Genomic DNA, 19,912 nt, shown 5'->3' on the forward strand with positions numbered 1-19,912 from the left:
GATATATAGAAAAGCTGATGATTTATGTGGGTTTATTTTGTATCCTGCAACTTTGCTAAAGTTGTTGATTATTTCAATTAGCTTTTTGGTTGAATCTCTAGGATTCTTTAAGTAGACCATCATGTCATCCGCAAAGAGTGATAACTTGGTCTCCTCCTTGCCTATTCTGATGCCTTCAATTTCTTTATCTTCTCTAATTGCTACTGCTAGTGTTTCTAGTACAATGTCAAATAGTAGAGGTGATAATGGGCATCCTTGTTTCACTCCTGATCTTATTGGGAATGCATCTAGTTTATCCCCATTGCAGATGATATTAGCTGTTGGTTTTAGATATATACTGTTTATTATTTTTAGGAATGACCCTTCTATTCCTATGCTTTCTAGTGTTTTTAATAGGAATGGGTGTTGTATTTTATCAAAGGCTTTTTCTGCATCTATTGAGATAATCATGTGGTTCTTGCTAGTTTGCTTGTTGATGTGGTCAATTATGTGGATGGTTTTCCTAATGTTGAACCAGCCCTGCATCCCTGGTATGAATCCTACTTGATCATGGTGAATGATCCTTCTGATCACTTGCTGGAGTCTTTTTGCTAGTATCCTATTTAAAATTTTTGCATCTATATTCATTAGGGAGATTGGTCTATAGTTTTCTTTCTCTGTTTTTGACCTGCCTGGTTTTGGAATCAGTACCATGTTTGTGTCGTAAAAGGAGTTTGGTAGAACTCCCTCTTTGCTTATTATGTCAAATAGTTTGTATAGTATTGGGGTTAACTGTTCTCTGAATGTTTGATAGAATTCACAGGTGAATCCATCAGGCCCTGGGGATTTTTTCTTAGGAAGTTCTTTGATGGCTTGATGGATTTCAATTTCTGATATGGGATTATTTAAGAATTCTATTTCCTCTTCTGTTAGTCTAGGCAGTTTGTATTTTTGTATATATTCATCCATTTCTCCTAAATTGGTGTATTTATTGCCATATAATTGGGCAAAGTAATTTCTAATGATTGCCTTAATTTCCTCCTCATTGGAGGTGCTGTCCCCCTTTTCATCTTTAATGCTGTGAATTTGCTTTTCTTCCTTCCTTTTTTTAATTAGATTGACCAGTACTTTGTCTATTTTGTTTGTTTTTTCAAAGTACCAGCTTCTTGTCTTATTTATTAAATCAATAGTTCTATCACTTTCGATTTTATTAATTTCTCCCTTAATTTTTAGGATTTCTAATTTGGTTTTCTGCTGGGGGTTTTTAATTTGATCGCTTTCGAGTTTTTTCAATTGCATTTCCAATTGATTGATCTCTGCTCTCCCTTGTTTGTTAATATGAGCTTTCAGGGATATGAATTTGCCTCTGATTACCGCTTTGGCTGCATCCCAAAAGGTTTGAAAGGATGTTTCGCCATTGTCATTTTCCTTGATGAAATTATTAATTGTTTCTATGATTTCTTCTTTAGCTAAACGGTTTTGGAGTATCATATTGTTTAATTTCCAATTGGTTTTAGATTTGGTTTTCCATGTACCATTACTAATCATTATTTTTATTGCCTTGTGATCTGAGAAGGCTGCATTCATTATTTCTGCTTTTTTGCATTTGTGTGCTATGTTTCTGTGACCTAATGTATGGTCAATTTTTGTGAATGTGCCATGTGGTGCTGAGAAGAAGGTGTATTCCTTTTTATCCCTATTTATTTTTCTCCATATGTCTATTAATTCTAATTTTTCTAAGATTTCATTCACTTCTTTTACCTCTTTCTTATTTATTTTTTGATTTGATTTGTCTAAATTTGATAATGGTTGGTTTAAGTCTCCCACTAGTATGGTTTTATTGTCTATTTCTTCCTTCAATTCTCCTAGTTTCTCCATTAGAAATTTGGGTGCTATATTATTTGGTGCATACATGTTGATTAATGATATTTCCTCATTGTCTAGAGTCCCTTTTAACAAAATATAATTACCTTCCCTATCCCTTTTGATCAGGTCTATTTTTGCATTGGCTTTATCAGATATCATGATTGCCACTCCTGCCTTCTTTCTATCAGTTGAGGCCCAGAAGGTCTTACTCCATCCTTTAATTCTGACCTTGTGGGTGTCAACCCGCCTCATGTGTGTTTCTTGAAGACAACATATGGTAGGGTTTTGGATTCTAATCCATTCAGCTATTCGTCTACGTTTTATGGGTGAGTTCATCCCATTCACGTTCAAAGTTATGATTGTCATTTGTGGACTCCCTGGCATTTTGATTGCCTTCCCTAATTCTAACCTTTTCTTCTTCGGCTCTACCTTTTAGTCCAGTGATTTACTTTGAATCAGTCCCCCTTGTCCCCTCCCTTGATGTTTCCCTTTTTAGTCCCTCCTTTTTGTTCCCTCCCCCTCCCCCCTCTCTTTCCCTCCCTTTTTGTTCTCCCTCTCCCCCTCCCCCCCTTGGTTTTCCCTTCTCCTTACCCTTGTTGGGTAAGATAGAATTCAAGATCCCAATGGATCTGGATGTTTTTCCCTCTCAGAGTTGATTTCCCTGAGATTGAGGTTTAAGTAACCCCCCCCCCCTCTCTTCCTCTCCTTCTTATAGGAGTTTTCTTCCCCTCCCCTTCCCCTGTGAATCTTTGTGTGAGAACCATTATTCTATTTGGTCTTTCTTTACCCCCTATTTATACATTACATTTTCCCCACATATTAGTATACATAGATTGATATAAATGTAGTCCTTATAGAAGAGAGTTTGAGTAAAAGAAGATAACATTTTTCCCCTTTCCTTAATATTTACCTTTTCAGGTATTCCTTGCTCTTTGATTTTCGGTATCAAACTTTCCACAGAGCTCTGGTCTTTTCTTTGCAAAAAGTTGGAAGTCTTCTATTTTGTTGAATGCCCATACTTTCCCTTGGAAGTATATAGTCAGTTTTGCTGGGTAGCTGATTCTTGGTTGGAGACCCAGCTCTCTTGCCTTTCTGAAGATCATGTTCCATGCCTTACGATCATTCAGCGTAGAACTTGCAAGGTCTTGTGTGACCCTGACTGGCATTCCTTTATATCTAAATTGTCTTTTTCTGGCTTCCTGTAGGATTTTTTCTTTTGTTTGATAGCTTTGGAATTTGGCAATTACATTCCTGGGAGTTGTCTTTTGGGGGTTTAGTGTAGAAGGTGTTCTGTGAGCTCTGTCAGTGGCTGTATTGCCCCCTTGTTCTAGAATCTCTGGACAATTTTCTTTGATTATATCTTGTATCACCATGTCCAGTTTGGTGTTTATTTCTGGCTTTTCTGGGAGTCCAATTATTCTTAAATTTTCTCTTCTCCCCCTGTTTTCCAGATCTATCACCTTGTCGGTGAGATATTTTATGTTCTCTTCTAATTTCTTGGTGTTTTGGCTTTGCTTTATTAGTTCTTGCTTTAAAGCCTGGTTTTCTTTTACAGTTTGGTCAAACTGGTTTTGTAGATGCGTGAATTTCTTTTGCATCATTTCCCACTTTTCCTCCCAGAGGGCTTCCATCTTTTTGGTCCTTTCTGATTCAAATTCTTCATAGGTTTGTGGAGAGTTTCTGTTTCCTTTGGAAGATTTTGGAGAATTTTCTTGTATATCTTCTTCTATCTGCTCTGTATTTTGTATTTTGGCTCCATAGAATGTGTCCAGAGTCGCCCCTTTCTTCTTATTTTTCTTGGTATTTTGGGGCTTCTGTGCTTCTGTGGAGTTTGTCATCTCTGAACGTGGAGGATTGGCTTTTCTTGTCTTTGTCTGGTGATCAGAGGCTTTAGTCCTGGGCAGATGTTGGTTCTATGAGCGTTCCCTGGGTTAAACTGAATATGCCTCACTGGAACTGGAATGGAAGGGTCGGACCACGAGGCCACACTCTTCCCCTGGCTCGATTTCCGGAAGTTGCCTTCAGAATCCCTGGCCATGAGGCTGTTTCGTCAGCCTGCGGGGGGATGGGCTGCCGCTTCCCCAAGCTCCGAGAGCACAGACTTTCACTGAGACTTGGATAGCAGGATCCAGCCCGTGATGCTGTCTTGCCCGCCCTGAGGGTTGCTGTTGTTTTGACCAGCTCTCTGCAGCGGAGGCCCCAGGCAGTAACTTTCACCCGGACTGGGACTCGGGTAGAAGACCCTGAGGGTTGTTGTTCCTCAGACCCTGCTCTCTGAGCCCAGCTCGGCTGCCGCTTCCGGGAGCCTTGGACTCTGTGCTCCTACCCCTGAGGTCCGAGGGATCTCGGGTTCTGGCTTTTAAGGGGAGCCGTACCTTTTGAACCGGGTCCAGGTCCAGGAGGAGGGTTCCCAGGGTCTGTGCTGTTGATCGTTTTGAATTTCGGCACCTTAGGAGCTTCTAGTTTGAGATCGGTCGGGAAGGGTTTTCCGGAGATCTGAACTTCAGCTTTCTCTAAGCCGCCATCTTAACCGGAAGTCCACATGTTCTTTCTTTTTATATAATTTTATTAAACATTTCTCAAATGCATTTTTTAAACCTCTTACCTTGTTGGTGGAACTATGTAAACTGTGAACTGATCCAGCCATTTTGGAGAGCAATTTGGAGAGCCATAAAACTGTATGTATCTTTAAGCCTAGAAATACCATTGTTAAGTCTATAAAGGAAATAAAGGAAAGAATCTATATGCTCCAAAATATTTATAGTAGCTCTCTTTGTGGTAGCAGGGAACTGGAAATTGAGAGGATGTCCATCAGGTGGGAAATGGCTAAACAAATTGTGGAATATGACTGTGATAGAATACTACTCATAGTAAGAAATGATGAGATTAATTTTTTTTTATTTTGGAAAGAACTGCATGAGATAATGAAGAGTGAAATGAGTAGAACCAATAGAACATTATACACAGCTACATATTTAATATTTGAAGAATAACATGAAACTTCCCCTTCAGAGAATGAACTGAGAAATGGAAACACAAAAGATAGAATCTATATATTTTGCCAGATGATGCTTTCGATGGCATGGGAAAGGTAAGGAAGGTCTGAATAAAAACTTTAAAATAAATAAATAAGGATGGAAAAACAAAACCTTTACTTTCTTTCTTAGAATCAATACTATGTATTGATTCCAAGACAGAGAAACAATAAGGTCTAGGCAATTGGAGTCAAGTGACTTGCTCAGGGTCACCCAGATAGGAAATGTCTGAGGTCACATTTAATTGTAGGACCTCTAGTCTCAAGGCCTGGCTCTCTAACCACTGAACTACTGAGCTGCCCCTCCCAATTGCATTTTAGTCTAGTTCTAGCTACAATGGAGAGTTTTGTAATATGAGTTTGATACCTCTGGTCTAAATGACCTCTATAGGACTTCTATAGGACCTCTCTGGACTTCAGTTTCTAAATTTGTAAGTTTTGGTTTTAGACTAGTCTATTAACGTCCCTTTCAGTTCTAAATCTATGATCTTTCCAGTTCTAAAATCCCATGATCCATTCATGTGAGTCAGTCTAGCTCCTTGACATCCAGTCTACTTGGGTAAGGATCCATGGAACAGTACTTCTTGGGAAGGCAGAGATTCATGGTGGAGGCCCTGTTTGTTTGTAAAATGTCAAGGAACCTGAGATATCTAGTTTAACACCAAAACAGTTTATGGGGGCAGGGCAGAGGAATAGAAAGAACTAGGAAGCTATCAGGCAGATTTTTCCATCAGAATCGCACCTGAGGAAGAAGCAAGTTTTTTTTTTTTTAAAGATATATGTTGTAATATAAGAAATAAAAAGGAACAGGGAAGATGGAGGGAGAGAGAGGGATGAGTTAAGAGGGTTGAGAGATTGTTCTTCCCCTCTCTTTCTTTTGGGGGGGTGATAACCAAGTCTTGTCTCCTTGAAAGAGGGAGTATGTCTCCTCAGAGAATGGTTCTGGGAGATGGAGGACAAGAACTAGAGGGAAAAGCTTTGGTAAGATGACATATTGTCCCCCTTTTGGTCCCAGCTATTCTTGAGGGGCAGGATGAACTCTTCTTCCTCTGGATCGCTCAGGAACACTAACTGCCACTCCTTCCCCCCCAAAACCCCCCCTGCACCCCACCTTGGGCTACTTCACAGCCCAGGAGAGATGGTTGCTCCTTGGGTCTGGTAGTTTGAATCACTGGGATCCTGGGCTAACTCCCCTTTTGGGGGAGAGGTGTGACCCTCCCCAATCTTTAGTCCCCTCTCCTAGTACCAGAAACTAGCCAGACCTAACTCTAAAGTAGTAGATAATTTATTTGGGTTTAAACAGGGAAGGAGAGGTAAAATTATCAGGCAGGAAGAAGGAGTGAACAGAAAGCCCTATTGACTTGTCTCCTCTGGCAGACTACCCCCTCAAGGTCTCAGGGTTCAAGGCTTTCAGCCTTGATATCTCTTCTGGTCAGTTGCTGGTTGGTCCTTACTCCTAAGCTAACTAGTTTGAATACAAGTTAGGGAGAGAGATGGAGAATGAGATCTTTGAAAGAGGGATCTCAGTGGAAGGCTTTCTGCAAGTTGCAGTCCACAATATTCACTGATGGCTCTGAGCTGTTGTTGAGAGCTGAGTGAGAGGTATCCAGGGGTTCACAGGGAAATAATTGTTCTCCAGAGAGACCTAAACTTCTTTCTAGCCCGAGAGACTTGCCTCTTCTCCCTGGCTCCCAGCTGGAAGTGAGTGAAGTCATCAACCAGTTGGAGTTCTCCAAGCTTCTGGTTCCCTCCAGGAACTTTCAGTTTTTTCCTTCTTGTACTTTCCCTGCTCTTTCTCTGCAGTTGATTTCTGTCAGAGATTGCTCCTTGCACAAACTGGATTAACTCCTCTCTACAATGTTTAGTAGAAACTTTATATGAAACACAAATTAAAATGATCACAGTTGCTTAATAATTGTTGGCATTTAAACTATTCATTTTCAATGTCTGAATTGTCACACCACTTTTTCAGTTTCTCCCACTGCATCCCATTATGATTCTCTATGTATTCACTCACATTCACTTTTTGTCTTGTGGTTATAATTAGTGGAGGGTGGATGAGGTGTTCATGGAGATCAAGCACCTCTGGTGTTAAGGCTTGCCATGCCCTTTTCAGGGATGTGCATCCACCTTTGGTGTCTGACTTTTGCCTAGCTCTCACCAGTGGCTCCAAGAAGCTCTATAGCATGAGTAGCGGTCATACCCTGTTAAAACTGTCTCCACAAACAGATAAGCCAGGTGGAGAATAACCAATAGGTCTCAAACCTGTTGGTGAGTAAGGGGGATTTCTACCCCAAGCATGTAAAGGCTTCCCTAGCAAAATGGATGGATGAAAACAATTTGTTTCAATGGATATCAAGGTGGCATTCTTAGACTTGGTCAGCCATCAAAGATGCCAAGGTCATCCACTGCATCTGGGCATGACCAGTTATCCTGACTTTTGTCTTGCCACTGGACTTCAATGACTCTGGAAGAGAGAGTGAGACTGATGAATTTGTGCAACTCTGCTTTACTTAATTACAATTCTCTTCTAGTCAAGACATCACCTGGAGATGGTATTGATCCTCTTAAAAATAATGGATGAACAATAATTAGTGTGTATACCATTCTCTGATTCAGCTTCTTTTTGTTTCATATCATTTCAGAAATTCAGATCTCTTTGTAGTCTGTACATTTGTTATCTTTAATTTCATGACTATATCACAATTTCATTACATTATTTCCACATTGTTGGACATTTATTTTGAGAAGTAAGTACTTTTAATAATGTGGACAAAGGAGGGGAAGTGGGAAGGAATAAAACATTTTCAAGGACAATGAGCCATCTAACTAGATTAAATATTAAGCTAGCAAGATGGGTTAAGTGTAACTGTGAATGACTGATGGCCAAACTAAGTTTGGACTTTATTCTGTAGGGAAAGGGAGGCAACTGAAAATTTTTATGTACAAGATTGAGATGATCAGATAGGCTGCCTTGGAGGGAGGACAGGAAAGAAAGAGGGAAAAGGAGAAAGAAAAGGGAAGATGAAGAGGAGGAAATGGGATGAGGAAAAATTATTTCTTATAATAGCATAAAATAATTAACATGGAGATCATTACCCACTGACTATATAAGGCAAATATAATACTCAAAGATATTTTTAAATGCAGCTTGGTCTAATAGATGATAGCTTTGAAAGCCACTAGGTCCTATTGTAGGTACTTTGTTCAATGATTTACCAAGTAGAGTGAAGTGCCACTTAGTAAGCCCAGTCTTTAAAAGCTCATGAATTAGTCATCTTAATATATATATATATATGTATCAATTCAGTCAAGCTTATATTTAAAAATTAGAAAAAATATGGCAGAAAGATGGAACTCTATTTTTGCCACTGATTCATCAAATAGTTAAAAATGAGAAAACTTTATATCTAGCAGCTTCTTTCCAATAGTACTAGATTAGGTTCCTGGGAAATTCAAATTCTAAGCTCACCTCAACCACTAACTTCCTAGTTAAATCATTAATTTCCATAATGCTCAATTTCTTCATTGACTAAACAAGGCTAATAATGATAACTATTATATCACAGAGATGTTGGGAATATGAGACAACTCAAAACAACTTTTGAAAAAATTTGAAAAGCATTTTTTTAACTGCAGTGTTCATGCTCACAGCCTGCTGATCACAGCTTAGCTGGAGAAGGAACAGTGGCAGTCATTCTTGGTCATGCAGGCACATTAGTCAGAAATACAAGCACTTAACATAAAAATACTGATATTTGGACATGGCTGGTGAGGTCAGGATGAGCCAGTCAATTCATCAGAAATTCTATTTCATTTATTTATTTATCTATTTATTTATTTAAATTTTATTTATTTATTATTTACTTATTTATTTATTAAATAACATACAGAAACTGTATTTTATTTACTTCTTAATACAGCAGTGACCTTAAGCTCTAAAAGTCTTATCCAGTAACTAGTTTTTCTATTTGTCTCAGCCTTACTGGTTTTCGTTGCTTTGAATAAATGACTTAATTAATTAATGAAAAAAAATTATTAAGTGCTTACTATGTGCAAAATATCATTCTAAGTGGTAGAGATTCAAATATAGAAAAAGGAGAACATTCCTACTCTCAAGGGGTTATTCCTAATTAGGGGTGCTGATGGAAGAACCCTCGGTCCTCTTGGTACACCAAACTTGTAGCTGTCTCATCTTCAATGATACCAATACTCTTCAAATCCCCTGCAAAAACTGTTTGCACACTGAAGGATAAACCAGTAGAAGTGAGAGGAGGTCCCTACTGTATCTACCCCCAAACCTGCTAAGCAAGTACTACCCAAGCAATCAGCCAGAGAATGTTCTATACCATGAGGTCAAAGCCAAAACAGAAAAGCAACTAAGCTAAACACACAAGTGTGTCAATAACCTCTGTGATGTAATTATTGTAGTAATTAAAATAGTGGAAGACATAAAAGTGTTTGGTTAACATTGTGACTGCAGAAAATATGGTTTCAAGACAGTGTCTTGTTTTAAATCAAATATAAAGTAGTCGCCAGGGAAAAATTCCCAATTATTAAATATACCCAAGTCAGCTGGGTTTTATAGAGATTTTAATTAATACACATGAGGAATTAAAGAAAAGGAGAGAGAGAGAGAAAAAGGAAATAATGAGAAAAAGATAGGCTGGCCCAGGCCAGCCCTCGCCAACCCAGGCCCAAGCCCTAAGAGAAAGATCAGTCAGTCTTTTATCCACTCACCACAAGATTTGTCCAAGCAAAGATTCTAGTGTTCAGAAAGACACCAGTTGCCTCCTCTAATTCAGCTTTCCTAGCTGACTCGAGAGAGGGAGGAAGGAAGGAAGGAAGGAAGGAAGGAAGGAAGGAAGGAAGGAAGGAAGGAAGGAAGGAAGGAAGGAAGGAAGGAAGGAAGGAAGGAAGAAGGAAGGAAGGAAGTACCCTGTACCCTGAGTGCCACCCAACCTTCCCAACCCCCCCACCACTACCTTACCCCAGACAGGGAAGGGAGGAAGTGCTCCCACTGGGCTGTTGGGCAGAGGGGTGAATAAAGTGAAAAAAATATCCTCAGACACAGTGGAGAAGGGACAGAGAATAGCTCCACAGGAGTCACTCTGCCTCTCTAACAAACTCTGATGGGCAATGGTACTGATGCCCACAGAAAGGACTCTGCATGCCATCGGTGGTATAAATGTCATAGATTTCCTATCACAGCCCTAGGTAATCAGGAAGAATCAATTCCTGGAACCCTATTTTCCTCTGGACCACTCAAGCCTCAGAAACAAATTCCTTGACCAGTCATTATGATTACCACAAAGCATCCAGAAGTAACAAAGGTCTTAAGATTACCTTCCCATACTTCAATGGCTTGGGGCTATTAATAGACAAACTTGACTTTGGAGATGTTAGAGGTCTGTCATAGGAAATATTGACAGAGGAACACAACACAGGTAAAAGAAAAACAGTAAAAGTAAGCTCCCAAGGCACTGGTCCTCTGAAGGATAAATACTAAAGTGACCAAAACACTTTTTCTGGCAAAAGACCACCTTGGATTTAATTTGCCCAAGTGCCCAAGTGACTAAATATAAAGGAGAGCAAAGACCAGAAATCTAGGCTTTGCCTCACTTGCTTTGAAATGATCAGATTTCAGATCTTCCATCAGTTAGGGGCAGTTTACAGTGGATCAACCAGTGACAATGAACAGGACCAGAACTAGGAACATCAGGGCCACAGCACAGATGATGGTTCTTCCTGCATAGTGACTCATCTTGATTAGACATCAGGATCATCTGAACTATGATAGCTAAGAAGTCATAAATCTCTTGCATTAAAAGTGACCCAGGCAATGGGAAAAAAATGGAAACTTGCATACCATCAGCCACTAATTGTACCTTCTCAATCTAAGGGTCCTAGATGTATATTAGGGCACCTATAGCTGAGCATCCTGGAGCATCCACACTTTGGCCGTGGTGGTCTCTTAGGGCTAGGGTCAAAGGGGCTTGTTTGGTTGCACTTGGGCAAATTAAAGCCAATTATGAATGTTTGGCATGTTGCCAAGATGGTCTTTTACCAGAGAAGGTGTTTAACCTAGCATCAAGTGATATGCCCTCCCCTGATACACTGAGAGCAAATAAAACGATCCACAATGTCCTCAGAGAAAGAGTGATTTATTCTCTTGATAATGCTTCCTTCTTATCATTACCCTTTGCTATTTTGTACGTGTTTATTTTAAACTTTAATAAAAATGTTTGCAACACATCCACTGTTTGTTACTTTATAAGGTCTTGATCAGAACAGAGCCAAGAAAAAAAAGGATAAATCCCTTGTGAAATTGCCTATATAAAATCCTGAGCTCAACAGGAAAACATGTTACTTTCTGTGTTTACTCATTGCTACTCTCAATTATGGGAGAAAACCAAATGTGCATCGATGAGTGATGAACAGCATTAATTTTCCTGAAGAACAAAGAAACACATGGAATCATGACAAACAATGTTAGTGTTTCTTTAAACACAATTGACTGAGGATATTTGGTACCCAGCTTCTTCCACCATTGTTAATTGTATTCTGCCTAGCCTCTGCTATTTATAGAGGTTCTGATCCAAGTCCCTAGAGTCACACACAGGGAAGTCTATAGTGGGTTGAGTTTCATGGAGATAGTTAAAAGATGTTTCTTCCAATGACCCTATTGAAATTAAATGAAAAAATCTACAGCACCAGTCTCAAAGCTGTAATGTCAGTGGGCATGAATTAATTTTTAGGTGGGAATGAAAGTGATTATAGTCATTCCTAGAAACCTGAAATTACATAATCACCATGGTAGGGCCAACAACAATCCAAAGATTCAGTTATTTCCTGATTATTTTTTTTCATTTTTTAAAAGAAGTTTTCTGTATTTCTATCAATCAGTCCTATAGCCATACTGGGATTGTTGATCCATTTGAGGAGCACCATACCACAGGTAGAAAATCTCCTGAAATAATAACTTGATGTTTGTGTATTCCTTGAATGCAAGGACTGATTTGTTTGTTTGCTTTTGCACCCCTAACACCTGGAGCAATGCCTTGAACCTAGAAGGCTAAAGAATGCTTACTGGGGCAGCAAGGTGGCCCCGTGGATAGAGAGCCAGGTCTGGAGTCAGGAAGTCCTGGGTTCAAATTTAACCTCAGATACTTTCTAGCTATATGACTGTGGGCAAATTACTCAATCCCTGTTGCCTAGCCTTTACCAAATACTTAGTATCAATTCTAAGACAGAAGGTAAGGGTTTTTAAAAAAGGGAAAGACATGCTTGCTGATTTGATTTGACTTTCCCTATAAGCATTTCTATAGCCTTACTAGTTTATAAGTACCTGAATCTCTCTGGGCTACATTTTCTACCAATATAAACCTGCTTAAATCAACAGTTCCAGTTCAAATTAGAATGAGAGGTGGTTCACCTCTGTCTATTCCACAATATCTGTTATCAAAAGAAACAATTGAAGGAATTACCCCAGTGATAAATTCCTTAATCAAACAGAAAATAATAATTCCCTACAAATCAGAATATAATACACCTTTCTTGCCTATTAAAAAACTGAAATTAGACAAAAATGGAAAACCTGTGTATCAATTTGTCCATGATTTAAGGCAGTGGTTCTCAACCTTTCTAATGTTGTGACCCCGTAATACAGTTCCTCGTGTTGCAGTGACCCCAAACCAAAAAATTATTTTGGTGGCTACTTCAAAACTGTAATTTTGCTACAGTTATGATTCAGAATGTAAATACCTGATATGCATTATGTATTCTCATTGCTACAAATCAAACATAATTTAAACATAGTGATTAATCACAAAAACAATATTTAATTATATGTTGAGAAATATTAATCCAGCAGGAGGCAGCCTGAGCGCTGGGGCGGGAGGTAAGTCCTGCCTGGGGAGGGGGTCCACAGACGCTGCCTTCTTCTTCCTGTCGTCTCCCTCCAGCTCGAGCTGAGGCTTCACTTTGCTGGGGTTACTCAGCTTCGTTAACTGCTCCAGGAGTTATCTACTCCAGGACTCATTCTTAACCCCTCCGTAGCCAGCACCCGGGTGCTCTTTCTGGGTCTCTGAGTCCAGTCTCCAAGCAACAGGATAAATCCATCGTCCCTTATGGGGGAGGGCTGCTGATAGGTAACTAATATTAGTACAATGCGGGCAGCAGGGACCACGTTCTTTCTGAGATCTTGCTATAAAGTAGCGCATTTTCTCAGTGGCTAAAGCCATCGGAAATATGTATTTTCCGATGGCTTTAGGTGACCCCTGTGTTTTGGTTATTTGACCCTGCCGGGGTCTCGACCCACAGGTTGAGAACCGCTGATTTAAGGGCTATTAATAATTACATTTTCAAAAGACATCCTGTTGTTCCAAGTCCATCAACTATTATTTCCTCTATTCCTAGCACCGCAAAATATTTCACAGTAATAGATCTGTCTTCTGCCTTTTTTTTTAGTACCCATCCATGAAGATTCCCAAAACATATTTGCATTCACATGGAAAGGGTCTCAATATATGTGGTGACAGAAGATTTGTCAAATATTGAGTATAAGGAGAGCTATTTAATAATACATTTTGTGAATGATTTGCTCTTGGCCTCGACAAATGCTGAAGCATGCTAAGAGGATAACAAACATCTGTTGGAGTTATATAAAAGAGGACAGAAAATCTCACAATCAAAAGTTCAGTGGTGTCTCCCAAAAGTGGAGTATTTGGTATTTGTTTTATCTGAAGGTGTGCATTTCATTTCTCCTAAACATATTGAAGATATCCAAAAATTAAGAGCTCCATATACTAAAAGACAATTAAGAACAATTTTGGGAACTACAGGTTTTTTTGCAGGCAATGGATTCTTTGAAAATGAAAAGAGTATCTGCCATTGAAAATGATAATAAAGAATAAGACTATTAATACAACTAACTGGACCTTATTTTTAACGACATTTAACTCATCAAGAAGACTACAAAAACAACTGGACACCATTTTCAAAAACATTTCAATGAAATCCTGAACTTATATTTTGCTGTTCAATAAAGGTTTGATTTTTTGTAAAGGTTTAAAATAGAATGAGTAATACTAAATAGGTAAGTGTGTAACTTATGTTATGTTATAGTATTTAGGATTGCTATTTAAAAATAATTATTATTAATATACTTTTATAGGATTATAATAACTATTTTATATATAAGTAACTATATGCTTTTATAGGATTATTATAATTAAATGATATGTAAATGGTAAAGTGTTATAAACTGGTATAAGTATTGCTCAACACCCACCTCATGGAGGATATTAGATCCACCTTGTATATACGGTTCTTGTAATTTTGTTTTGAATAGTAATTATAAGGTTTATTTGGATTAAGAGCTTTAGGTTTTTATTTCTGTATAGTAAGAACTTTGTGATTCTGTAACTATAAGTATTTGTAATTGCATATTGTTTGAGACTTGTATGTTGTAAATTTTTTTTTGCTTTTTTTCTTTCTCTCTTCACTTCTTCCTGTTTCTAATATAGAGTATAGGATAGTTTTGTTTGAAAGATCCATTGGGGAGACTGGTCTCCCAATAGATCTTGGGGGTGGGTATGTTAAGAGAGTTTTTTCTTAATTTCTCCCTTTTTCTCTTTAAGAGGTGAGGGAGCAAAAAGATTTCTGAGTAAGAGCCCCACTGGTGTGCAGGCTGTCAGTTGATGACAGTTAGGAGGGTGTGGTTCAGTTGATAAATGAGTTGCTAACAATTTAAAAGAGGCTTTTTGTCTCTGGGTCCCCTGAAGAGAGGAGCAGCCTTTTCTGGCTCTCTCCTTGAGACTGGCAGTTTTTCTAACTGACAGTTGTGGATAGAGAAAATGGATTTAAGACCTTAACAGCCTTGTTGATTACTGATTATTGATCAGCTTAGGTAGGTAGTTAAATAGTGGATAAATTCTTAGATAGTCAGAGTAGGAGAGTAGGTTGGGCCTGGTCTAGCAGAAGACACTGCCCTTGAAGGCAGATAGATTTAGGGTTTTTTAGACATTTTAGTTAGGATTGTGATCTTAGGTATAGGTATAAAAGTTCTCTCACTTTCCTCCTTTCTATTTCCTATCCAAACTTTCCTCAAAAAAAGAGCAGCTTTACCAAACTGCTCTCCTGACTTTTATTCAAACTCCTACCCCAAAATTTAACCCTTCACATTACTTTAAAGATTTTATATTCTAATATGAAGAAGAAAAGATATGCATAAAGATGTAAGGATGATACAAGTAAGAACATACGATGGTAATAGAAAAGTATTCTTAGAAAATCTGAAGAGGAAAAGGTGAGGGCAGGAAGAGGTTACAGACAATCTCCATAGAGGAATTTTGTGTTGGATAAGAAGGGAAGAATGGATTCCAGGCATAGAGAACAACCTATAGAAATACACAAAAATGAAAGAGTGAGGAATTAAATGGGAGGAAGGGCTCTAGAAAGGAGGCAGAAGCCTAATAGTTCAGTTTGGTTAGAATCTAAAGCTTCCTCAGAGGGGAGAGAGAAGCTTTAAGGTAGGAAGATAGAGAAAGGATAGAAGTTTTAGAAACCACAAGGGGGATGACGGAGTCGAAGTAGAGATATGAGGTGGCAGGAATGAGTCTTTATTAATTACCAATGAGCCACAGCCAAACTCTGATCAAAGGACCCTTCCGAAGGCTTTTACTGGTCCAGAGATCCAGATTCAATACCACACAGGTTGGAGAGATGATAGAGAAAGATTAAAGATGGAGCCTGGCCTTGGGCCAGGCTCCAGCAAGGACAGCCATCAGTGCGAGCTGGAAGGGAAGAAGAGCAAAAGAGAGAAAGGCGGAGCTGGCTGGGCCCTATTTTTATGCAAATATACACAGTACACAGGGATGATTACCATTGGTTAATGACAAGGTATAGGTGTGGTTTCTCTTAACTAGGTGAGCACAAAGAAATCTGTGTTCCCGCCTAACCTGGGGGAAGCTGGGGTCAAGGGTCAGAGGCTTTCCCAGCCACCTGCAATACTGAGCATGCTCAAGACTGAGCATGCTCTCTTCTAAGACAATCTGTACATACTAACTGTTTCCCTTGCCCATAGCTAGGGGTGGACTGCTACAGAATCAAATGTGAAAATAGTACAAAATAAAGTTAGAATGGTATATGTATATAATAGAACCCTATTGTACCATAAGAAAAGATGAAGGGGACAATTAAAAAAAAAACTTAGAGATATATGAATAAATGCTGGAACAGAACAATTTATACTAAAACAATTGTAAAAATCAATAATTTTGAAAGACAAGGATATTGATCATCTCATTAACCAACTATGATTCCAGAGGACCACCAATGGGAATGCTGTCTGCCTCCTAACAGAGAGATGATGGATTCAGGACACACAATGAGACCAACAGCTTTGGACAAGGTTAACATGGCAATTTCTCTTGATTGACTATGCATATGTGTTACAAGAATTTTGTTTTTTCTTTTTTCCCAATGGTGGAAATGGGAAGATAAACAACTAATTGAAATACATATGGATGTATACATATACATGAATATATATATATATATATGATGCATATTATGCATATATACATATACAGGCAGCTAGGTAGCAAAGTGGATTAAACATTGCTTAGAATCAGGAAGATTCATCTTCCTGAGTTCAAACCTAGCCTCAGATACTCACTAGCTATCTAAATCTAGGCAAGTTACTTAACCATGTTTGCCTTAGTTTCCTCATCTTTAATGATCTGAAAAAGGAAATGACCAATTGTTCTAGTATCTTTGTCAAGAAAACCCCAAATAATGTCATGAAAAATGGGACACAAATGAAATAACTATACAACAACATAAATATGTATATGATTTGACAGAATAAAACGAAAAAGAATCAAGTGTAGAAAGATAGGGAGTCAGCTTGTATACCAGGCTAACAACCTAACATCATTTCACCTTAGAGCAATAGGAAGGGAGACATTGAAGGTTTTTAATCAGATAGACGTCATAATTATTGCTTTAGATTAATTATGGAAGAGAATTAGAAAGGGGAGATATTGGCAATAGGAAAGGGAGTTAGAAGACTGTTGCAACAGTCCAGATAAAGGTGAGATGGACGTAACTTAAGTTACTAGCAAATGTGAATGGAGAATAGGAAGTAACAGACAACTTTGAAAGTAGAATAAACCAAAGCTAAAAAATTAAAAAATTAAGAGTGAGGGAAAACAAAGAGTCATATGTGACTGAATTTTCAAACCTTAGTGACAGAGAAGATGGTAGTGTTATTAATAGAAACAAAAAAAAGTTTGAAGGAGAAGAGTTAGAGGGGATGATGATGCATTTAACACTAGACATATTAAAACTGAAGGGCCAGAAGGGAAAAAAAAAACAATCTAGGTGGAGCTGTCCAGCAGGCAATTGTAAGTACAGTACCAGAGGCTCAGTGGAGAGTTCAGGCTGCATGTAGAGATTTGGGAATGTAGGAATTTCTGTGAATATAATCATTGATCCTTATAGAAAGGATAAGATCAGCCAGCAAGAAGAAAGGGAAGTGAAGAACAAAGGCAGAGCCTTGGGGGACAATCACAAATAGAATGTATGAGGAAGATGATAAGCCAATAAATCTAAAAAAGGAAGCTGGTGAATTAGCAGCAATTAATAAGTATAAAATAGGAAAGTAAAAAGAGCAGGTGGTATGACAAGGCACCATCACAACTCAACAGCATTTTCCATTTTTTAAAAATGCACGCATATTGCTCAGGAAGAGAATAAAATATGACATTAAAAGTCAGTCTAGTGGACTAGAATGAAAAGATGTCTACAGAAGAAATAGAATCTATGTGAGGTTATTAAAAGTTAATCATTTTAAAAGCATTTATTAAGTGCTCATAGAAAATAATGAAATTACTATCTTGGATAGCAAAGTTTAGAAATAAATGGTAAAAAATTATCTAGTATAGGCAATCTTCCACACATCCAACTCATTAACTTAGAAAGTTTCCTGAGACATTGAGAAGAAAGGTGATTCACACAGAGTGATATAGCTAGTATATATCAGTGGCAGGGATTGAAGGCAGGATTTCCTGAATCTGAGGCCAGCTGGTAAACCATTTTGCCATACTGCCTTTCTAAAAAGCATTTAAGGAGCTAAAGTGGGGTATATAATTGAAAATCTGTTACCCTAAAAAAGAACTGCATTTCCCAGTAGTGTATTGACTTTTTATCAGTACATACTTCCTGTAGACAGGGGATAAATTCAGTGAGTGGTCCTGCTCAGCCTCTTTGGCTTCCTGTCCTGAGCATGGTGGTGGTAACCACAGGGGTTTTAACAGGCTGATTAGCCATGGACACATGGTTTTATTTTGTATCCCTTTTATTTCTTTATTTCTAATGATCATCAATAAATCTCTTAAAATATAATATTTTTATTATTGCACATTGATTTTAATTTTTACAATTTGGTGACCAAAAACTGGAGAAAAAAATCTCAATTTTTTTAAGATAGCCTAGATAAATCTTTTTAAGTCTGATTAAGTTTCTGCTGCCATTGCTTCCCCCCTTTTTCCCCACCCCCACCCTGTCCTCACAAACTCCAAGAGGAGAACTCGGAACTCTCTTTGGAGCTATTGCCTTACTTTTTCTGTCCCTACTTTTTTTGCTGGTCATTTACCCTACTAGCTCAGCTGTTTTAGTTTGAGAGACTTGGTGGAGAAGGGATAAGCCTTTTTTCGCAGCTGCCCCAGCCCCCAGCCCCAGGTCCCTGGCCTGGCCCTGGCTGCTATTGTTGATCCTGCCACATTGCTGGTAGCTTCTGCTCTGTCTTTGGAACTCACAACCAGGAGTTCTTCAAGGCTCTCTCCAGGCAGCTAATAAAAACCAGGGGATGGGGGGTGTTTTCCTTGGGCAACAATTAGCCTCCAACCTCCCTGTCTATGTGGTAGGGGAAGCAAACTTCTCCCTAGCATTTCACCTGTAGGGGAAGGGGAAGGAAGGTTACTCTTTGAAAGAGGAAGTAAAATTATAAACATGGCACACTCTATGAAAGAGCAGTGCATTACCTTTTTCAAAGAGCTCCCAGTTTTAGGATGTTTTTCCTTCCTCCCATTCCTGGGTACACTGGTCCTTTCAATTATCTTGCCTGAAATTCAGGGGAGGAATTCATGCCCCTACAACTGCTTGCCATTTGGGTCTGCCCAGTCTCTAGGATTCATCCAATTTAGGATTATACCACACTATGCTCAGTGAGGAATTCTCCCTCACTGTGGGAGATCCCAGAAATGTGAAAAAAGGAATCTGAATGGATAGAGAAAGGAACTTTAATGAGTATGGAGGTGAGATTTTTAAACCTTTTCAGATTCCATTGTTTTGTGAAAGTTGATTGTCTGCTTTTAGATTTAATTTTATTGTTTTAAGTTCACATATTAATTTGATCAATGCTATTCTGTTACACTGAATCATTTTAATCTACTGTGTTTTAAATATTAGATATATTCTGTTATCTTTCCCCTATAACTATCCTGACCAAAATATCATTTTAAAAGCCCATAAATAGCCTTTTCTTCCATTCTGAATTTGTCAATTGTCACATAGATGATGGATGGACTCTGTCAACCTGGTTAAAACTTTTGGAGAATTTAATGAGCTAAATATCTCAAACTGATTTTAAGGGGTCTTAAGACATGATTTTTAGATTTTTTTAATGTCTCCAACTGATCATTTTGCCCGCCTCTGAGTTATTTGTAACAAGATGTAGAGGGTCCATTTAGTAGCTGAAGTGAAGTGTGATAGTACTATTATAATCCCCACCTCCAAATGGGTAAGACATAACAGTCTCATACCAGAGGAGCTGGGAAGTTGTTCTGAGGGCCTGGTACCCTGGATGGCTCCCAAGAGGGAGCATCTCCCATTTGTAACTTTTCAGCTTGTTCTATCCTTCCACCAAAATGAGCTAAATTTTTGGTGAAGTTTTTAGATCCAACATCAACAGTACAGAGGTTTGGTTTTTTCTAGACTCCTCTGCTACATTTTTGTAATGTTGGCAGT

The sequence above is a fragment of the Monodelphis domestica genome, chromosome 3, assembly GCF_027887165.1.
Source record: "Monodelphis domestica isolate mMonDom1 chromosome 3, mMonDom1.pri, whole genome shotgun sequence".
NCBI classification, from domain to species: Eukaryota; Metazoa; Chordata; class Mammalia; order Didelphimorphia; family Didelphidae; genus Monodelphis; species Monodelphis domestica.